This window comes from Euprymna scolopes, chromosome 12 (genome assembly GCF_053919585.1).
Source record: "Euprymna scolopes isolate OS-2025 chromosome 12, ASM5391958v1, whole genome shotgun sequence".
Taxonomy (NCBI): Eukaryota; Metazoa; Mollusca; class Cephalopoda; order Sepiida; family Sepiolidae; genus Euprymna; species Euprymna scolopes.
In genome coordinates, this window is record NC_136493.1 from 70,456,359 (window position 1) to 70,471,443 (window position 15,085).

General features: G+C 35.4%; 1 protein-coding gene across 5 annotated transcripts in view; it reads right to left on the bottom strand.

Moving 5' to 3' along the window:
* The window catches only part of LOC145291326 (arginase, hepatic-like), a 646,066-nt gene that overhangs the window by 557,140 nt on the left and 73,841 nt on the right, over positions 1–15,085 (bottom strand). The window lies entirely within an intron of this gene.

The window sequence follows — 15,085 nt, forward strand, 5'->3', positions numbered from 1 at the left end:
TTTTCCCCCCTTTTTGAGTTGGCCTTGTGCTTAAGTTTTTTGTTCATGTTCATTTTTTGCCTGAATAAAAGATTTAATATCTCAAAGTGTAGTATCTGTTCCGGCAGATACTGCAAGCAAAGACAATATGTGGGGACAACCCCACATATAAGACCTTGGTCAATGTAGGGGCAACCCTTCATACCAATTGTCACTATCCAGCTCCCCTACTCCCCGGGGAGTTGGTCCCCATTTCCCCTTCACTCCTCACATAAAAAAAATCGGCCTTGTGCCTAATTTGCTCAGTGGGGGAGCAAATAAATACCCTGTTGTTCTTGGCCTTCGAGCCGGGATCTGTTCTGCAGATGCTGCACTTTAGGTAATTTGTCCGAGTCAATGGAGGGGAAACCCTCTATACTGGGATAATTACTATTTTTGGAACCAACCACTATAAAACGACCTTGTGTCACATTTTGCTTTGGTGGGAAAGCAAATAAATAATAATAAATAGAAAAGAGGGTTGTGTTTTTTCTGTTGTTCTTGGCCTTCTGCAGAACAGATACTACACTTAAGATAATTTGTACCGGTCAATGGAGGGGAAACCCTCTATACTGGGACAATTATTATTTTTGGTCACAACCAGAGTGCCCCATTTTTACCCTATTTTAGAGGAGCTGGTTTTCCCCCACATTAAAAAATGGCCTTTCAATATTTCCAAATTGATAAGATAAATCGGCATATATCATCCATAGATAATAGTTTCAGAATTATTTTCATGTATTGTGCGGAAATTTCTTTAAAATGTTATCTTTTATTCAAATCCGTTTAATGGGAAAACAGCTCACTACGTGCTATTACGCTGACCAGTGCTGAGCTGACTAAAGTATTCTCTTAAAAATAGAAAACTGTTTATTTTTGCTTTCGTTTGATTAGACTAGTCATTTTTTTATTTTGAGTTTGTCAAATTAAAAATATTATTTTCAAGTTTTTCAAATTTTATTTCCAAACGATACGGAGTCCAAACTATTTTGTTGTTTTTAATCCTTTTAGTATGATGTACAAGTTTATGCATATATATATATATATATATATATATATATATATATATATATATATATATATATATATATATATATATATATATATCTCATTCGGTAGTGTTGGAATATATGGTTAAGTGGCAGTTTTAGTCATTTAGGACTGCCTGAAAGCTTCACCGCTCAGTCATTTTTTGAGCAAATTTCAAACAATTATTAAAAAATTAAATGTAACATTATATAATCAATTCTTAATGCTGCAATATTTTCAGTTATAAATTTATTATATTTTTTTACTAGAATATCTTGTCCTTTTCTTTTCTATGTTTAAGCTTAACCATATTACTTTTCATGCTCGCATTTAAGCAGCTTATTTACATGACAGAAAGCTTTTTTTGTCTTATGATCTTTTTTATGTAAAAATAATTAATTATTTTTGATTTTAACACAAAAAAGATCATAAGAAAAATTGAAAAAAATTAAAATGCATATTTAAGCAGAATTTATTATTTGTAACATGTTTTCTTTATATATATATATATATATATATATATATATATATATATATATATATATATATATATATATATATATATATATCCCAATTGAATTTGTCATGTTTTGGGGTCCGTTTTGTTTATAAAATTGTTAGGTGAAAGTACAGAAATGTCTCATAAAAATTAATTAAATTTATTGTTATTTTATGTTTCAAATGTAATTCTTGCCCCCCACCACCAAAAAAAAAAAAGAAAAAAACAAATTGTATGTGTCATGTTTTGCCCCCCCTCCTCGATCACCAAACTTGAAAAATGCTAGAGATGACATGCCTCGTTGAATGCTTTGTGGCCAATAAGTGGGTACTTATTTTACATTAAATTTATATAGAAAAGTGATCCCAAACTTTAAAATGTTAATTTTCTTTTTTTATCAAAATTTCTTCTTTTTTATATATAAAGGCTGTTTAAACATATTAGGCCCACAAAAAGTAGGTCTTAATTTTTTTTAGGTGTTAAATGACGCTGGGTTATGTCATACAAATTTACCTCTTTTTTAATTAGACATTAAAGTTTGTAATCGATGAGATTAACATGAAAAAAGAAAGAAAGCATAAATTGTGGAATTTAGAGGTGGGGCAGTGGATCTTTATTCTTTTTAGGTGTTAAACGACGCTGGTCACATCGTAAAAATTTACCGATTTCTGTATAGCCGTTTAAAGAAAAATAAAAACAAACAAATGAAATGTTCAAAAGTTTCTAACTTTAAAAAAAGTTTTTTTAAAAAATCGATGTTGGAATAATAATTCCAAATAAATTAAATTAAATATGTTATCAATATAATTATTGTTTAAAATTTATTAAATAACAATTTTAAACAGAAATTAAATTATTAAATTATTCTCTAGAGTAGATAAACTTAGGACTTTATAAAAAAAAAAAAAAGCTAGAATTTTTTTTTTTTTCTTTAACAAAAAAAAATGTAAATTAGATATTCTTTACACATAGGAACGTTACGACTTTTATTCTATAGATAGGCACTCGACCAAGTTATCCGGAAATAGAAATCTTCTGTCACTCTAGAAAGGCATATGCTAGCTAACAGTTGATAAAGACAGCGGGCGGAATCTCTAGTGCAAAAACGTTAAGTATTTTTATTTATTTTTTTTTTCTAAACTAATCCTAAATGTTTTGTTACATTGTTTTTAAATTTGCTTTTCGTGTTTTATGTATTTTGTCTGTATTTCTCCTGTCTTTTTGTCTGTATTCCGTCTTATCCGTCCCCCCCCTCCTGCTACAAAGCTGAACGTTGAAAACAAACAAAATGCCGGCAACTAACGATAAAAAAAAAAAAATGCCGGAAATTATTCTCTAAAGTAGATAAACTTAGGACTTTATTTAAGTAGTATACTTAATATATACTATTACTTCAAGCTTGCCTGTATTAAAAATACTTTCTTCTTGCTTGCGAATCATACTATCTTATATAGTTAGCCTTATGTTCAAGTACATTCGAAATATAATACAGTGCAAAGAAACAGTCACTCATGAAAACGAACCTCCTAAATTTAAACCTTGAATAATTATTTAAACTCTAATGTAAATTAATATTAAGCAGACTTATCAAATTGATAATAGTTAATTATTGGATTTTAATTAATTATAAGATGAAACTTTAATGATTCAAACTAGATAGATAACGACAAACTTCCACCCATTAATATGGGAGGGGAGATTATCATCAAAAGTGTCATGAATTATTAACTTCGCACCGGACTTACTACTTAGATATTAATAAGTCACTTCTACCCATTCCCCTTCCTCCTCCCCCCCCTTTTTTTTTTTTTAATGGAGAGTAGATAATACAGTGGATGTGTTATCGGCAGCTCCAGTAACTTTCGCTTCTCCTATTTTGTCATTCAGTCCTCATTCAATGAGTGATTTTTCTGACAAAGGGTGAAGAAAAAGCTGCTTAAAGGTCGGTACTACTTGGTGACCAGTAGTCTGAGATGTCGGATATTTTTCTGTCTCTGTCTGTCCTTGTGGCCATGTCACTAGTAAGGGTGCTGGAGGTAAACGTTTTGTCTGGGCTGACGTTATCCGCCTGATAGTCAGGGACCCGAACCTTGGATTAACCACTAAGGAGGCTGTCCTATCAGCAGGCGCAAAGTACTGGGACTGCTGTATTGCCATTTGGTGAGTGGATCTGGACCATGCAGTAGTCTCTGGTGGGGCCTCTCGATGCCATACTAGTGGGTAATTGTTACGGCTTTACCTTTTCGTGTGCTACAAATAAAAAAATTTTCCTGTCTTTTTCTCTCTTACTTTCCCTCTCTGTACTGCTCTAACCAAGTATGCCGACCTATTCCACAAATCCCAAAACCTCAACATGAAATATCTCCAGAATAAAAACTCGATTAAACCTAGAACCCCATCTTCCAGCGTAGACCCCTACTACCAGGTCTCCTTCTCCAATATCAGGGGTCTACGTTCCAACCTTCCAGAGGTTGAAATCCAATTACAGGAGACGAAACCGGACATATTATTTCTATGTGAAACTGGAATAGGGCCGACCACTTCCCTGGATGAGTTCATAATTAATGGATACCCCAATTTAACAGCTAAATCTGACTCCCAAGATTGCCATGGGCATGGAATATGTGCCTACATTAAGGATGGCTTCCCATGTGGCAGGGATATCTCTAGAGAAGATCCTAATTTACCCTATATGTGCTTCAGGGTTGCACTTGCTAACACCACTGCATTTATATTTGCCCTCTATAGGCCCGACAACAGCAGAGTTACTATTTTTAAGAGCATATCTGAGAAAATAGACCACATACTGTCTTCACATCCCTCGGCTAACATCCACATCTGTCGTGACTTCAACGTCCATAATGTGGAATGGCTAACCCATTCAAATAAGACAGATGATGAGGGGAGGTTTTGTCATGATTTTACCATTGCTTATGACCTCACTCAGATTGTTCGCGAACCCACCCGTGTGCCCGATACACCCAATCAATATGCAAGCCTCTTAGACCTTTTTCTCTCAACTTCCCCTGAGCTATGTTCATGTACCGTTCATTCTCCTCTAGGATCCTCCGACCACTCCGTCGTATCAGTTAAGATAAAAACGAAATGTAAGAAGCCCCCAGATGTACCCCTCCACCGTACTGTATACCGATACTCTATGGCTGACTGGGATAGCTTCCGTACATTCATATCTGATTTACCTCTGCACTCCATGTTTAAAAAGGAAGTGTCCTCTATAGTATCAGATCTGACCGAATGGTTAATTGTTGGCATAGACCAATTCATACCATCTAAAAAATTCCAACAAAAACCTAACAGCCAGCCATGGTTCTCCCCAGAATGTGCTGCTGCTATCGCGCACAGAAATCACTTTTTCCATAGCTACCAACGTAATAGATGCACTGAGACTAAAGCTGCTTTCAGGACTGCCAGCAACCACTGTAAAAAAGTAATAAAAAATGCAAGAGAGCTATATGCCCAGTCTGTTAAATCCAAGGTAGCTGATCAGCGGCTTGGTTCCCACCAGTTTTGGCAAATAACAAATAGGATCCTGAACAGAAGTGTGCGTTCTATCCCAACCATTATCAATGGACCAGAGGTCATCTCGTCAGCGTCAGACAAGGCCAAACTATTTGCAAAGAACTTTGCAGCTAATTCTACCCTATGCGACGAAGGCCATCAACTCCCCATATTTCCTCCTATAACACAGAACAAGCTAGGTAACATACAAATATCCGTGCATGAGGTCGCCAAGCTATTAAAAAACCTAGATTCCAGTAAAGCAACTGGCCCTGATGGCATCCCAATTATAGTGTTAAAAAAGCTTCAACCAGAACTTGCTCCCATACTTACGAAACAATTTAAGCGCTGCCTTAAGGAGAAGTGCTTTCCGACCCCATGGAAGACCTCATCAGTTTGCCCTGTATTTAAGAATTCAGGTGATAAGTCATCTCCCTCTCAGTACAGACCAATAAGTCTTCTCTGTGTTATGAGTAAGTTGCTGGAATCAATATTAAATAGAGAAATAGTCAACCACCTCAGCAGGAATAACCTTCTTAGTGACACACAATATGGCTTCAGCTCTGCAAGATCTACCGCAGATGTGCTGACGGTTATATCCCACAGGATTAGTGAATCTCTTGACAAAGGCTTCCTTTCTAGGGCAATTGCTCTTGACATATCAAAGGCCTTTGACAAAGTATGGCATAAGGGTCTACTTCACAAGATTTCCAGCTACGGTATAACTGGAAATGTTTTCTCAATCATTAAATCATTTCTCTCCGATAGGCTCATAAGAGTAGTGGTAGATGGACAAAAATCGGAGGCCTGCAATATAAATGCTGGAGTCCCTCAGGGGTCAATCCTGGGCCCAACTCTCTTCCTGATCTACATCAATGACCTCCCTAAACACATGCTTAAATCATTCGTTGACATCTATGCTGATGACACGACCATCTACGGCAACACATCAAAGGCTGTAAATGACGAAGTTCTCTCTGATTCTCTCTCCTCTGATCTCGAGCGCATGGTTCAGTGGGGGAAGATGTGGCTAGTTACCTTTAATGCATCCAAAACCAAACTCCTATCCTTACATCATCAACGCTCTGATCCCCAGCTGGCATCAATTGTGATGGATGGCTCTAGTCTGGGTGAGGCCCCGTGTTTTGACAAGCTTCTGGGTTTGACCTTTACTCCTGATCTGAAATGGAACACGTACATCAAGTCTGTTGCCAAGGTCGCTGGAAAGATGGTGGGATCCTTCTACCGCTCCAGAAGATATTTCACTACTGATGCAATTCTCTATCTATATAAAAGCCAAGTACGGCCAAGGATGGAATACTGTTGCCATATCTGGGCAGGAGCTGCCAAAAACAGCCTATCATGCCTTGACAGAGTACAAAATAGACTTCGTGGTTTAGTGGGGGATGCCCTTTTCTCTACCCTGCAACCCCTCTCCCACAGAAGAGACGTTGCGAGCCTATCCTTGTTTTATCGTTATTTTCATGGCAGGTGCTCGTCTGAACTCAAATCCCTGGTCCCTCCTCGCCAATCTTTCACGAAAAACACCCGTCTAGCTGAATCCACTGTGAAAAATTTCCCCCACTCCATATCTGTGCCTAAATCAAAACGCGGATTTCATGAACAATGCTTCTTTCTTAGAACTGCATGCCTGTGGAACTCTGTTCCGTCTGCCTGCTTCCCTCCGGACTACAACTTGAATGTCTTCAAGTCTAATGTTAACAAATTCCTAATGAACTGCCCCCTTAAGTAAACACTTCATCAAATCTCCTCACTAACGTAATGTACTCGCAATAACCCTTATCCCTGAGTGGCTTCCGGGCCTTGATAAGTGGTGATCACTGTGTAAAAAAAAAAAAAAAAAACACACTTGAAACAATTCTTTTGCTAGAAACATTAATTATGATATCGCTATTTAATAAAATCGATTTTTCTTAATGTAATATGGAAATGATATGATCTTTTAATTGTATATTTTTGCAAGAATCAAATTATATATAGAAATAAATGAAAGAGTAAAGTAAGGAACCTTTTGTATACATTAACCAAATTGTGAACAAACAAACAAAGAGAGGGGAGGGGGGAGACGAACGCTGACGTGTGTGAAGAAGAACCACACAAGCAGATTTCACTTCCACCTGCTGCAGGACCTCTGGGGAAAGTGAAATAAAAAACTATAAAACACATTCATCATCTTGGAGTGATAAATCTTCGTCAAACAGGTATCAAGTCTCCCTCCAGGATGAGAAATTTCCAGATGGTCCGTTTTGAAGAAGCAGAGGTAGGTTCAGAAATTACATGTCACACACACGATTCCCTTTATGATAATCAAACACACAACCATTTATATTAGAGACAATCACACGGAATCTTTGATGTTATATAGTGTATACACCCAAACGTAAAAAGTGCCCCTCAATGATTTAAATGGCGCCCCTAAATGAAGAACTCGATCATAACGAATATATAACATATTCAATTTGGTGCTCGTGGACCAGTCGCATCACCGATGCGATAATCGACCCTGTGTTTAAGAAAATACAACGTGGAAGCATGGAGATTTAGTGTCAAGAAAAAAGAAATAGACTAAAAAAAAAAAGAAAAAAAAAGGACAAGAAAAACAATAAAATGTATGGAAAAAAAAAAGAAAAAGAAAGAACAGTAGAAAAAAAAATACAAATCAACACACACACAACGTAGGGTCCATTAAAACACTAGGCGAATTAGAAAAATAATTAAGAAAAAAAAAAGAAAAAAAGAGAAAAGCAATACACACGTACAACCTTTTCACGAAGAAAGGAAAGGAAGACATACAGACACACAGATGTAAAACTTTATATATAGAAAATAGTTAAAAAAAAAAATGTTTATCGTATTGGGAATTAGCTCGTTATGAACGAAGAAAAATATCACTTAATGTCAAAATTAGAAGGGAAAAACAAAGAATGGCCTTATTCTGAAAATTTTTAACAACAGCCAGTGAGAAAACCAAAAAGAAAAAAAAAAGAAATAGAACATATGACTGTAATGAGCCTTTACCAAAAAAGATAAACACGTCAATCACAAATATGTGTTATGAATATTTTGTGTCATTTTTAAACTGTGAACTAAATGTAACTTTTAATGAAAAACAATATGTACTTTTGATGAAAAACAATGGATAGGTTCTGAAATGTGATTTTTTTTTCCTTTTTTTTCACTAATTGTACGATTTTATTTCTTAGGAATTTTTTTTTCTGACATGGACAATTTTAGTTCCATCGAGTGTTTGGATTGTCTGAGACTTTATAAGTGAGTCGTTTTATTTTATTTTAGAAACGACTGTATTTTAATTGTAAATGTCTAGGTATTTTTTGTAAACGACTGTGATTTTTCTTTAATTTTGAATTCTGTGGAATGGTAAAAGATGATGCACTATGCAGCCGACTTAGTTGATGACGTGGTCAAATGGGTTTCCACGAATCTGTGTTTTGTTAATTGGAATTTTGTTATTAGTAAGATGGGACTTTGTGATTGCTTATAGGATATTTTTGTATTTTTTAATTTATTATTTTATGTAATTGATGTGTTGTCAAACGGTATTGGCAGAATTTTCTTGTTCTTTGACATGTATTTTTTTTTTCGCAGAATGGTGAGGTGAAATCTTTGCTTGTGGGGTCTATTGAAAGAATGATTAATAAAAGAAAGAACATGTTGTTAATTAATTAATTAATAATCATAATAGTAATAATAAAATAGGGAAAAAGAGAGAGAAATAAGATTTAAACAGTGTAATAAATAATAATAAAAAAAAAGTTTCGGAAGAGTCAAAGGTTCAGTCGGTATTAATTTCAATTTTCGAAAAGTAGAATAAATGTTCTATTCGACATGAGTGACGTTTTGACCACATAAGTAAGGTAGAAAAAAAAAAGGATAAATATAGGGTTAAATAAAATATATGAAGAAATGAAAGAAAAAAGTGGGGCGTGAATGTAATTTAATTTCTGTGGCAAGCATGTTAGAATTTTGGAGTGGTGTTGAATTACATGGGTAGTTATTAATTTCATTATTCTCGAGAAATGATTCGAATTTTATTATTTTTTTTTTTATCGTGATTTCTATTGATTTCGAGTAGAATCAACATGAATAGGATAAGGCTTGGGATGGAAAATTTTTTTTGTGTGTGCTACCTATGGGAAGAAAAGCTGATCTGTAAAGCCAAGGACGATGATAGTCCGTTTTGAAGAGGCAGATGGACCTCGATTTTATTATTCGGTTGATTGCCGAGAATTTATCGATCACGCGTAGTGTCGACGGGAGTAAAGGATGCTCCTGAAATTCTGATTTAAGTTATTAAGAGACCATGGGGTCACAGGGAGTTGTTGACCTTCGAGGGCGCAAGGATTAGCGCCACATGGTATTATTTGTTGATATTATTTTACTTAGTATATTGAATAAAGGTATGACAGTTTTCTTTGCCAGTGGGGTGAGCATATATATCCCATTCTTAGTAAATGTGGGAAGTAGAAAATGTATGCCTTCGCCATACATTTTGATAAAAAGGGGGGAAGGAATGTTACAGAGAGAGAGAGAGAGAGAGAGAGAGAGAGAGAGAGAGAGAGAGAGAGAGAGTAAACGTGGAGGTAGACACGTTTACCAGAACCGAAGGTCAGCTGACCAAATTACGTATGTATGACGTGATCAGCAGATCGGTGAGATTTGATTTGAGCTTTGAAGAAGACGGACGTTTTTCCGTGGTCTCCCCCTCTTAACTGGGGAGGGGGGAGACGAACGCTGACGTGTGTGAAGAAGAACCACACAAGCAGATTTCACTTCCACCTGCTGCAGAACCTCTGGGGAAAGTGAAATAAAAAACTATAAAACACATTCATCGTCTTGGAGTGATAAATCTTCGTCAAACAGGTATCAAGTCTCCCTCCAGGATGAGAAATTTCCAGATGGTCCGTTTTGAAGAAGCAGAGGTAGGTTCAGAAATTACATGTCACACACACGATTCCCTTTATGATAATCAAACACACAACCATTTATATTAGAGACAATCACACGGAATCTTTGATGTTATATAGTGTATACACCCAAACGTAAAAAGTGCCCCTCAATGATTTAAATGGCGCCCCTAAATGAAGAACTCGATCATAACAAATATATAACACCTTGTCAAGGAGCGAGAGACTAGTAGCAGATGCACCAGCCCAGATGTGACAGCAATACTCCATACATGGGCGAATGGTGGCCTTATAGAGGTACAGGATACTTTCGGGTGTTAGTAGTTGTCTAGCACGGAAGAGAGAGCCCACCTTTCTTGCAGCAGCCCTGGCAATGCCTTCAATGTAATTGTTCCAACTCATGTTTCCTGTGAACATTAGGCCAAGGAGTTTGAAAGATGTACTCTCAGATAAAGAGTCGTTGGCCATTGCTATAGGTGGTAGAGAGGGTTTCTTGTAATTATTGAATGAAACTAGTTTACTCTTGGCCGCATTGAACGTGACCAACCACTTTTGTCCCCATTCCACTACAGATTGGAGGTCTTCCTCTAGTGTTTCTGCCATTTCTTTAGAAATGTGTTCATTCGTCTTCCTGTCGTGCCTGCCATAGAGTGTAGTGTCATCAGCATATATACCCATCTCAGAGGCAATTTTGTCGGCGAGGTCATTTATGAATATCAGGAACAATAGAGGTCCAAGGATAGAACCCTGGGGAACCCCCGCATTTATATCATATTGTTTAGATGTACGACCGTCGAGGACAACCTGGATTTTTCTTTTATCTAAGAAGGATTTAATTATGTTAACTATTCTACCAGTGATACCGGAAGATCTAATTTCTCTGAGGAGACCCTGTCAAAAGCCTTAGATATATCTAGAGCTACCGCTCTGCCCTCCCCCACTTTGTCCAGTGAATGGTATATACGTTCAGAGATCACAGTTAGGATGTCTACTGTGGAACGGGCTTGTCTAAATCCATATTGTTTGTCAGTCAGAAGTTTAGCATCTGTAAGGTGATGGACTAGAGCATGGTTAATTAAGGTCTCAAATATTTTGGCAAAAAGTGGGAGGAGGCTAATGGGGCAATAATTTGATGGGTCAGTCCTTTCGCCAGAATTCTTGAATACTGGTACAACAGAAGCAGTTTTCCAACAGCCCGGAAAGCAAGCTTCATTAAGGCATTTGTATTTGTTGTAGAGTTTGGAGAGAAATGAAGCTACTTCGGCTGAGCACTTTTTTAATAGCACAGCTGGGATAAGATCGGGTCCACATGCTTTTGAAGTGTCAAGGTTTTTTATGATAGCATGCACCTGAGCAGGAGTGGTTTTCAGATCGTCTAGCGTGGCGTCTGTCCGCATAGGAAAGTCAGGTAGGGGGTTTTGAGACAGAGCATCAATATATGGGGGGGGGGGAGATCAGAACCCTGCGATGGTAAAAAGTCAAGTACATAGCTAGTTACTATACAGTTTACATAGCTAGACTAGTTAGATACAAAGGAAATCTTGTAACAATAACATAATGGTAAATATTTATGATAAGCAAAAATATGTTTACAATACAAAAATAATTTAGGACAATAAACAAAGGTTGATATAAATAAGATCAGAATGTTCCAATAAAAGGGAATGTTTCCAGATCAAGGAGATGAGTTTCCAGTCAGAGAGAGAGAGATTTACTTGGCAAGAGGTTGCCTGTTGTGTCCCAGGAACTACTGAGATGTTTACGACTAAGATGAAATGCTTTATTTCCAGTGTCTCCAGGATGAGTGCCACCACAAGAAATTAGTGGGAAACAAAAGGCATGTGAATTGGAGTTAGCAGCTCATTAAATGTTTATTTATCCTATTTACTATTCTTTATATTAAACATGCATGTATTTAACTCATGACAACACTGCATGATTGTACATACAAGAACAAATATTGGTGTCCATGTATACACGGCACTAGATGATATGGTATATAAGTGTTGAGATTCTGTCACATCCATTAAACTGTATATATGTTTTGTAAAGTGTTGAGATGCTGTATGTAATATGTTAGTATTTATTTTGTATACATTTAAAGATATGCCATGAGATTGGGACTATACACCCCTTTTTAACATTATGCTTGAAAAACTTTTGGCCTCCATAGGTAGTGGCTCGTTAGTATAAAAAATGGCCAAAAGAAAAGAAAATTGAAAGATGATTGCACTCAATATATACATATATATTTATTATATACTTTTCAAGTAAATAATTTACATGGTTTATGTCCCCCTTCTATTTGGGGCTTTGTCTTTCTTCCTCTCTCTCTCTTTCTCTCTCTCTCTCGGTCTGCCTGTACCTCTTACCATCACTCATGGAATGGTTTTCCCAAAGACCGCCTGTATAAAGCCCAACAAGGAAATCGGTTATCTAGATGACCCTCTCTCCAAAAGAACAAGTCAATAACAAACGGCCATTTGAAACACTCATTTACCTAACTTGCTTTTTAGGTAGTCCCTCAAATAAGACTGAAGTGCAAGCCTGATAGCCTGGAAGCATTTTATGATTCCAAACTAGATCTTTCAGCTATCCAGCTGTTTTTTTTTAAAAACAACTATAAAAGATTAGGATAACAGTCAGCAAATAAATAAAATAAACAAATTACTCATCTCAAAAGAATTCCAATAATTAAATAATATACCATTCGGTGCAGACCTGACAATGGAAGACCAGGTAACAAAAAACTTGGATTTATAGGACCAAAAAATCAAACCTTGATCACCCTTCGGGGCCCGTGGCGCAGTGGATAGACATTGAATCTCTACAATTCCAGGTGAGCATTGTTTGAAGATAGCGGTTTTAATCCTACCCAAAGGCGGCCAGAGGATTAGTTGGCTGAAACATGGTGAGATGACAACAACTATAGAAGGCAGTAATAGTCCGCAAATAAAGAAATAAAATATATAGTTGTTTTTATTTCTGCGATTGCAGTCTTTTTTGTTATATGTATTGTTTTGTGTTATTTTACTAGTTTAAAATGTCTGTTTTAGTGGTTTTATTATTTTTCAGTCTTCTTTTGTACAACTATCAATATGTTTTATGGCATTTCTAGTGAATATTTTATGCAGTGAATTATTAGTAGGAAAATGTACATTTAAAAGTTAGGAATCCATGACCTTTTCTGCATTTAACCTGCAGATTATATAGGGATATAAACCAAATAACATTCAGCTTCTATTTTTCATTCTAATATGTACAGTACAGTGGAACCTGTAAATATATAAGACTTTGCTTATGAAATGTAATGTGAAAGTTTTTTGTCCCTGCATACAAAAAAAGTTTTAGGATGCAAAAGATACAAGGTGCAGAAAGAAAATTTTTTTTTAAATCGGGGTTTTATTCAATTTAAATTTTTTTAGTAATTTTCTCAAAATATTTGTGTTGATTTTCATTTCACTTTGAGTCCTTTTTCTTCCATGTGTCTGCATGCCATAGGTTTGTGACCTTACGAGTAATGATTAAAATAACAATTTAAAATATATCTCTCAGAATTTTATATTTGGATGTCAAAGTAAAAGGTTAGGTTAGGTACTATTTGACTCTTATTTTACTCTAGTTTTATTATAAAATTTAATGAGTGTTTCATAAGGCTCGGAACAAATTTGACGATTTACGTGTAAAATGCCTTTCAGGATAAGAAAATTTCAAAATACAAAAGCCAAGCTGAAACCAATTAATATCATATTTAGAGGTTGCACTGTATTTCTGTTCTTATATTCAATCCTAATGTTCTTATAGCTACTGTTTAGTAATAAAATATTATGTTCAGTATTTTTTTATTGGAGGATTTATTACTAATTCTATGACTGATGGATATGAGAATATGCTTAATAATAGATGAAAAGAGGGGTGATTTAAGTTGAGATCAACATATAATGGTTAAAATCATACTTGGCCTTCGGGACAAGATCAAAGTGTAGTATTTTTATTGTTATCTTTTTTTGTTTTTACACGTCAATAAAAAATGTTTTAAAAATTGAGAGTTAAGTAGGATGTCCCCCAGTATGAAATGGTGAATGCAGTATTATGGTGAAAGATACTAGCTGGGAGAAACTTTTGATTTTGTTTAGTTCTGGAGTGTCAAGGATGACCAACGACACCCACAATCCCCCACTTTTGAGTTGGCCATGTGTTTAAGTTTTTTGTTCAGTGTTGATTTTCACTGTATTTTTAACATGAATAAAGGATTTAATATCTCAAAGTCTAGTATCTGTTCTTCAAATGCTGCACTTCAATTTCTTGTTCGCTGTCTGTGGAGGAGAAATCCTTCACGTCTGAGACAATTTTTATTTTTGTTCCTTTTCTCTACATTAAAAAACGACCCTGGTGTCTAACTCTGTCCCATGGGGAGGCATTGTAAATAGGAACATATAATGGTTAACAATTATTTCTCATATATGACCTTTTAATTCTTGCTGTAATTCCAACTTTTAGTTCTATATTTCTTATGTATATTGAGCTTTGGATTTTTCTTCTTAGGAATTAGTTTTTAACTAATATATCATTTGGAAATGCTGTTATTTTCTTTTTTGGAGGTTTGATTTTGTTTCTGATTTTCGTTTTTTGTTTCTTACCCAGAGTACAAATTTATTTTCATTATTATTTTTTGACTCCAATGATGCATTACCACACGGAAATGTAATGGCATTCGTATAAGACAGATTAAATGCTTATATAATAAATATTTATAAAGGTCTACCTAGTTCTGAGCATTTTTGAACAGGCTGTTTATAAAGTATGTATACCTTTGAAAATTTATAACAAACAAACTATAGATAAAATATTTATCGAAAAATTTATGAAAAAGAACTTAAAATATATTGAATTCACTTAACTATTGGATGTCCACTTCCTTAACTAGTTGTTTATGGTTGAACCATCTTTACATAAAGTCTAAACACCCTAATTCTCCATGTGATGCTAACATTTCTGCTACAATTTAAACTTCAAATCGGCTCCTATAATGCATGATAAATGTAAGCAATCAGCTAACTTTGTATGGACCTTA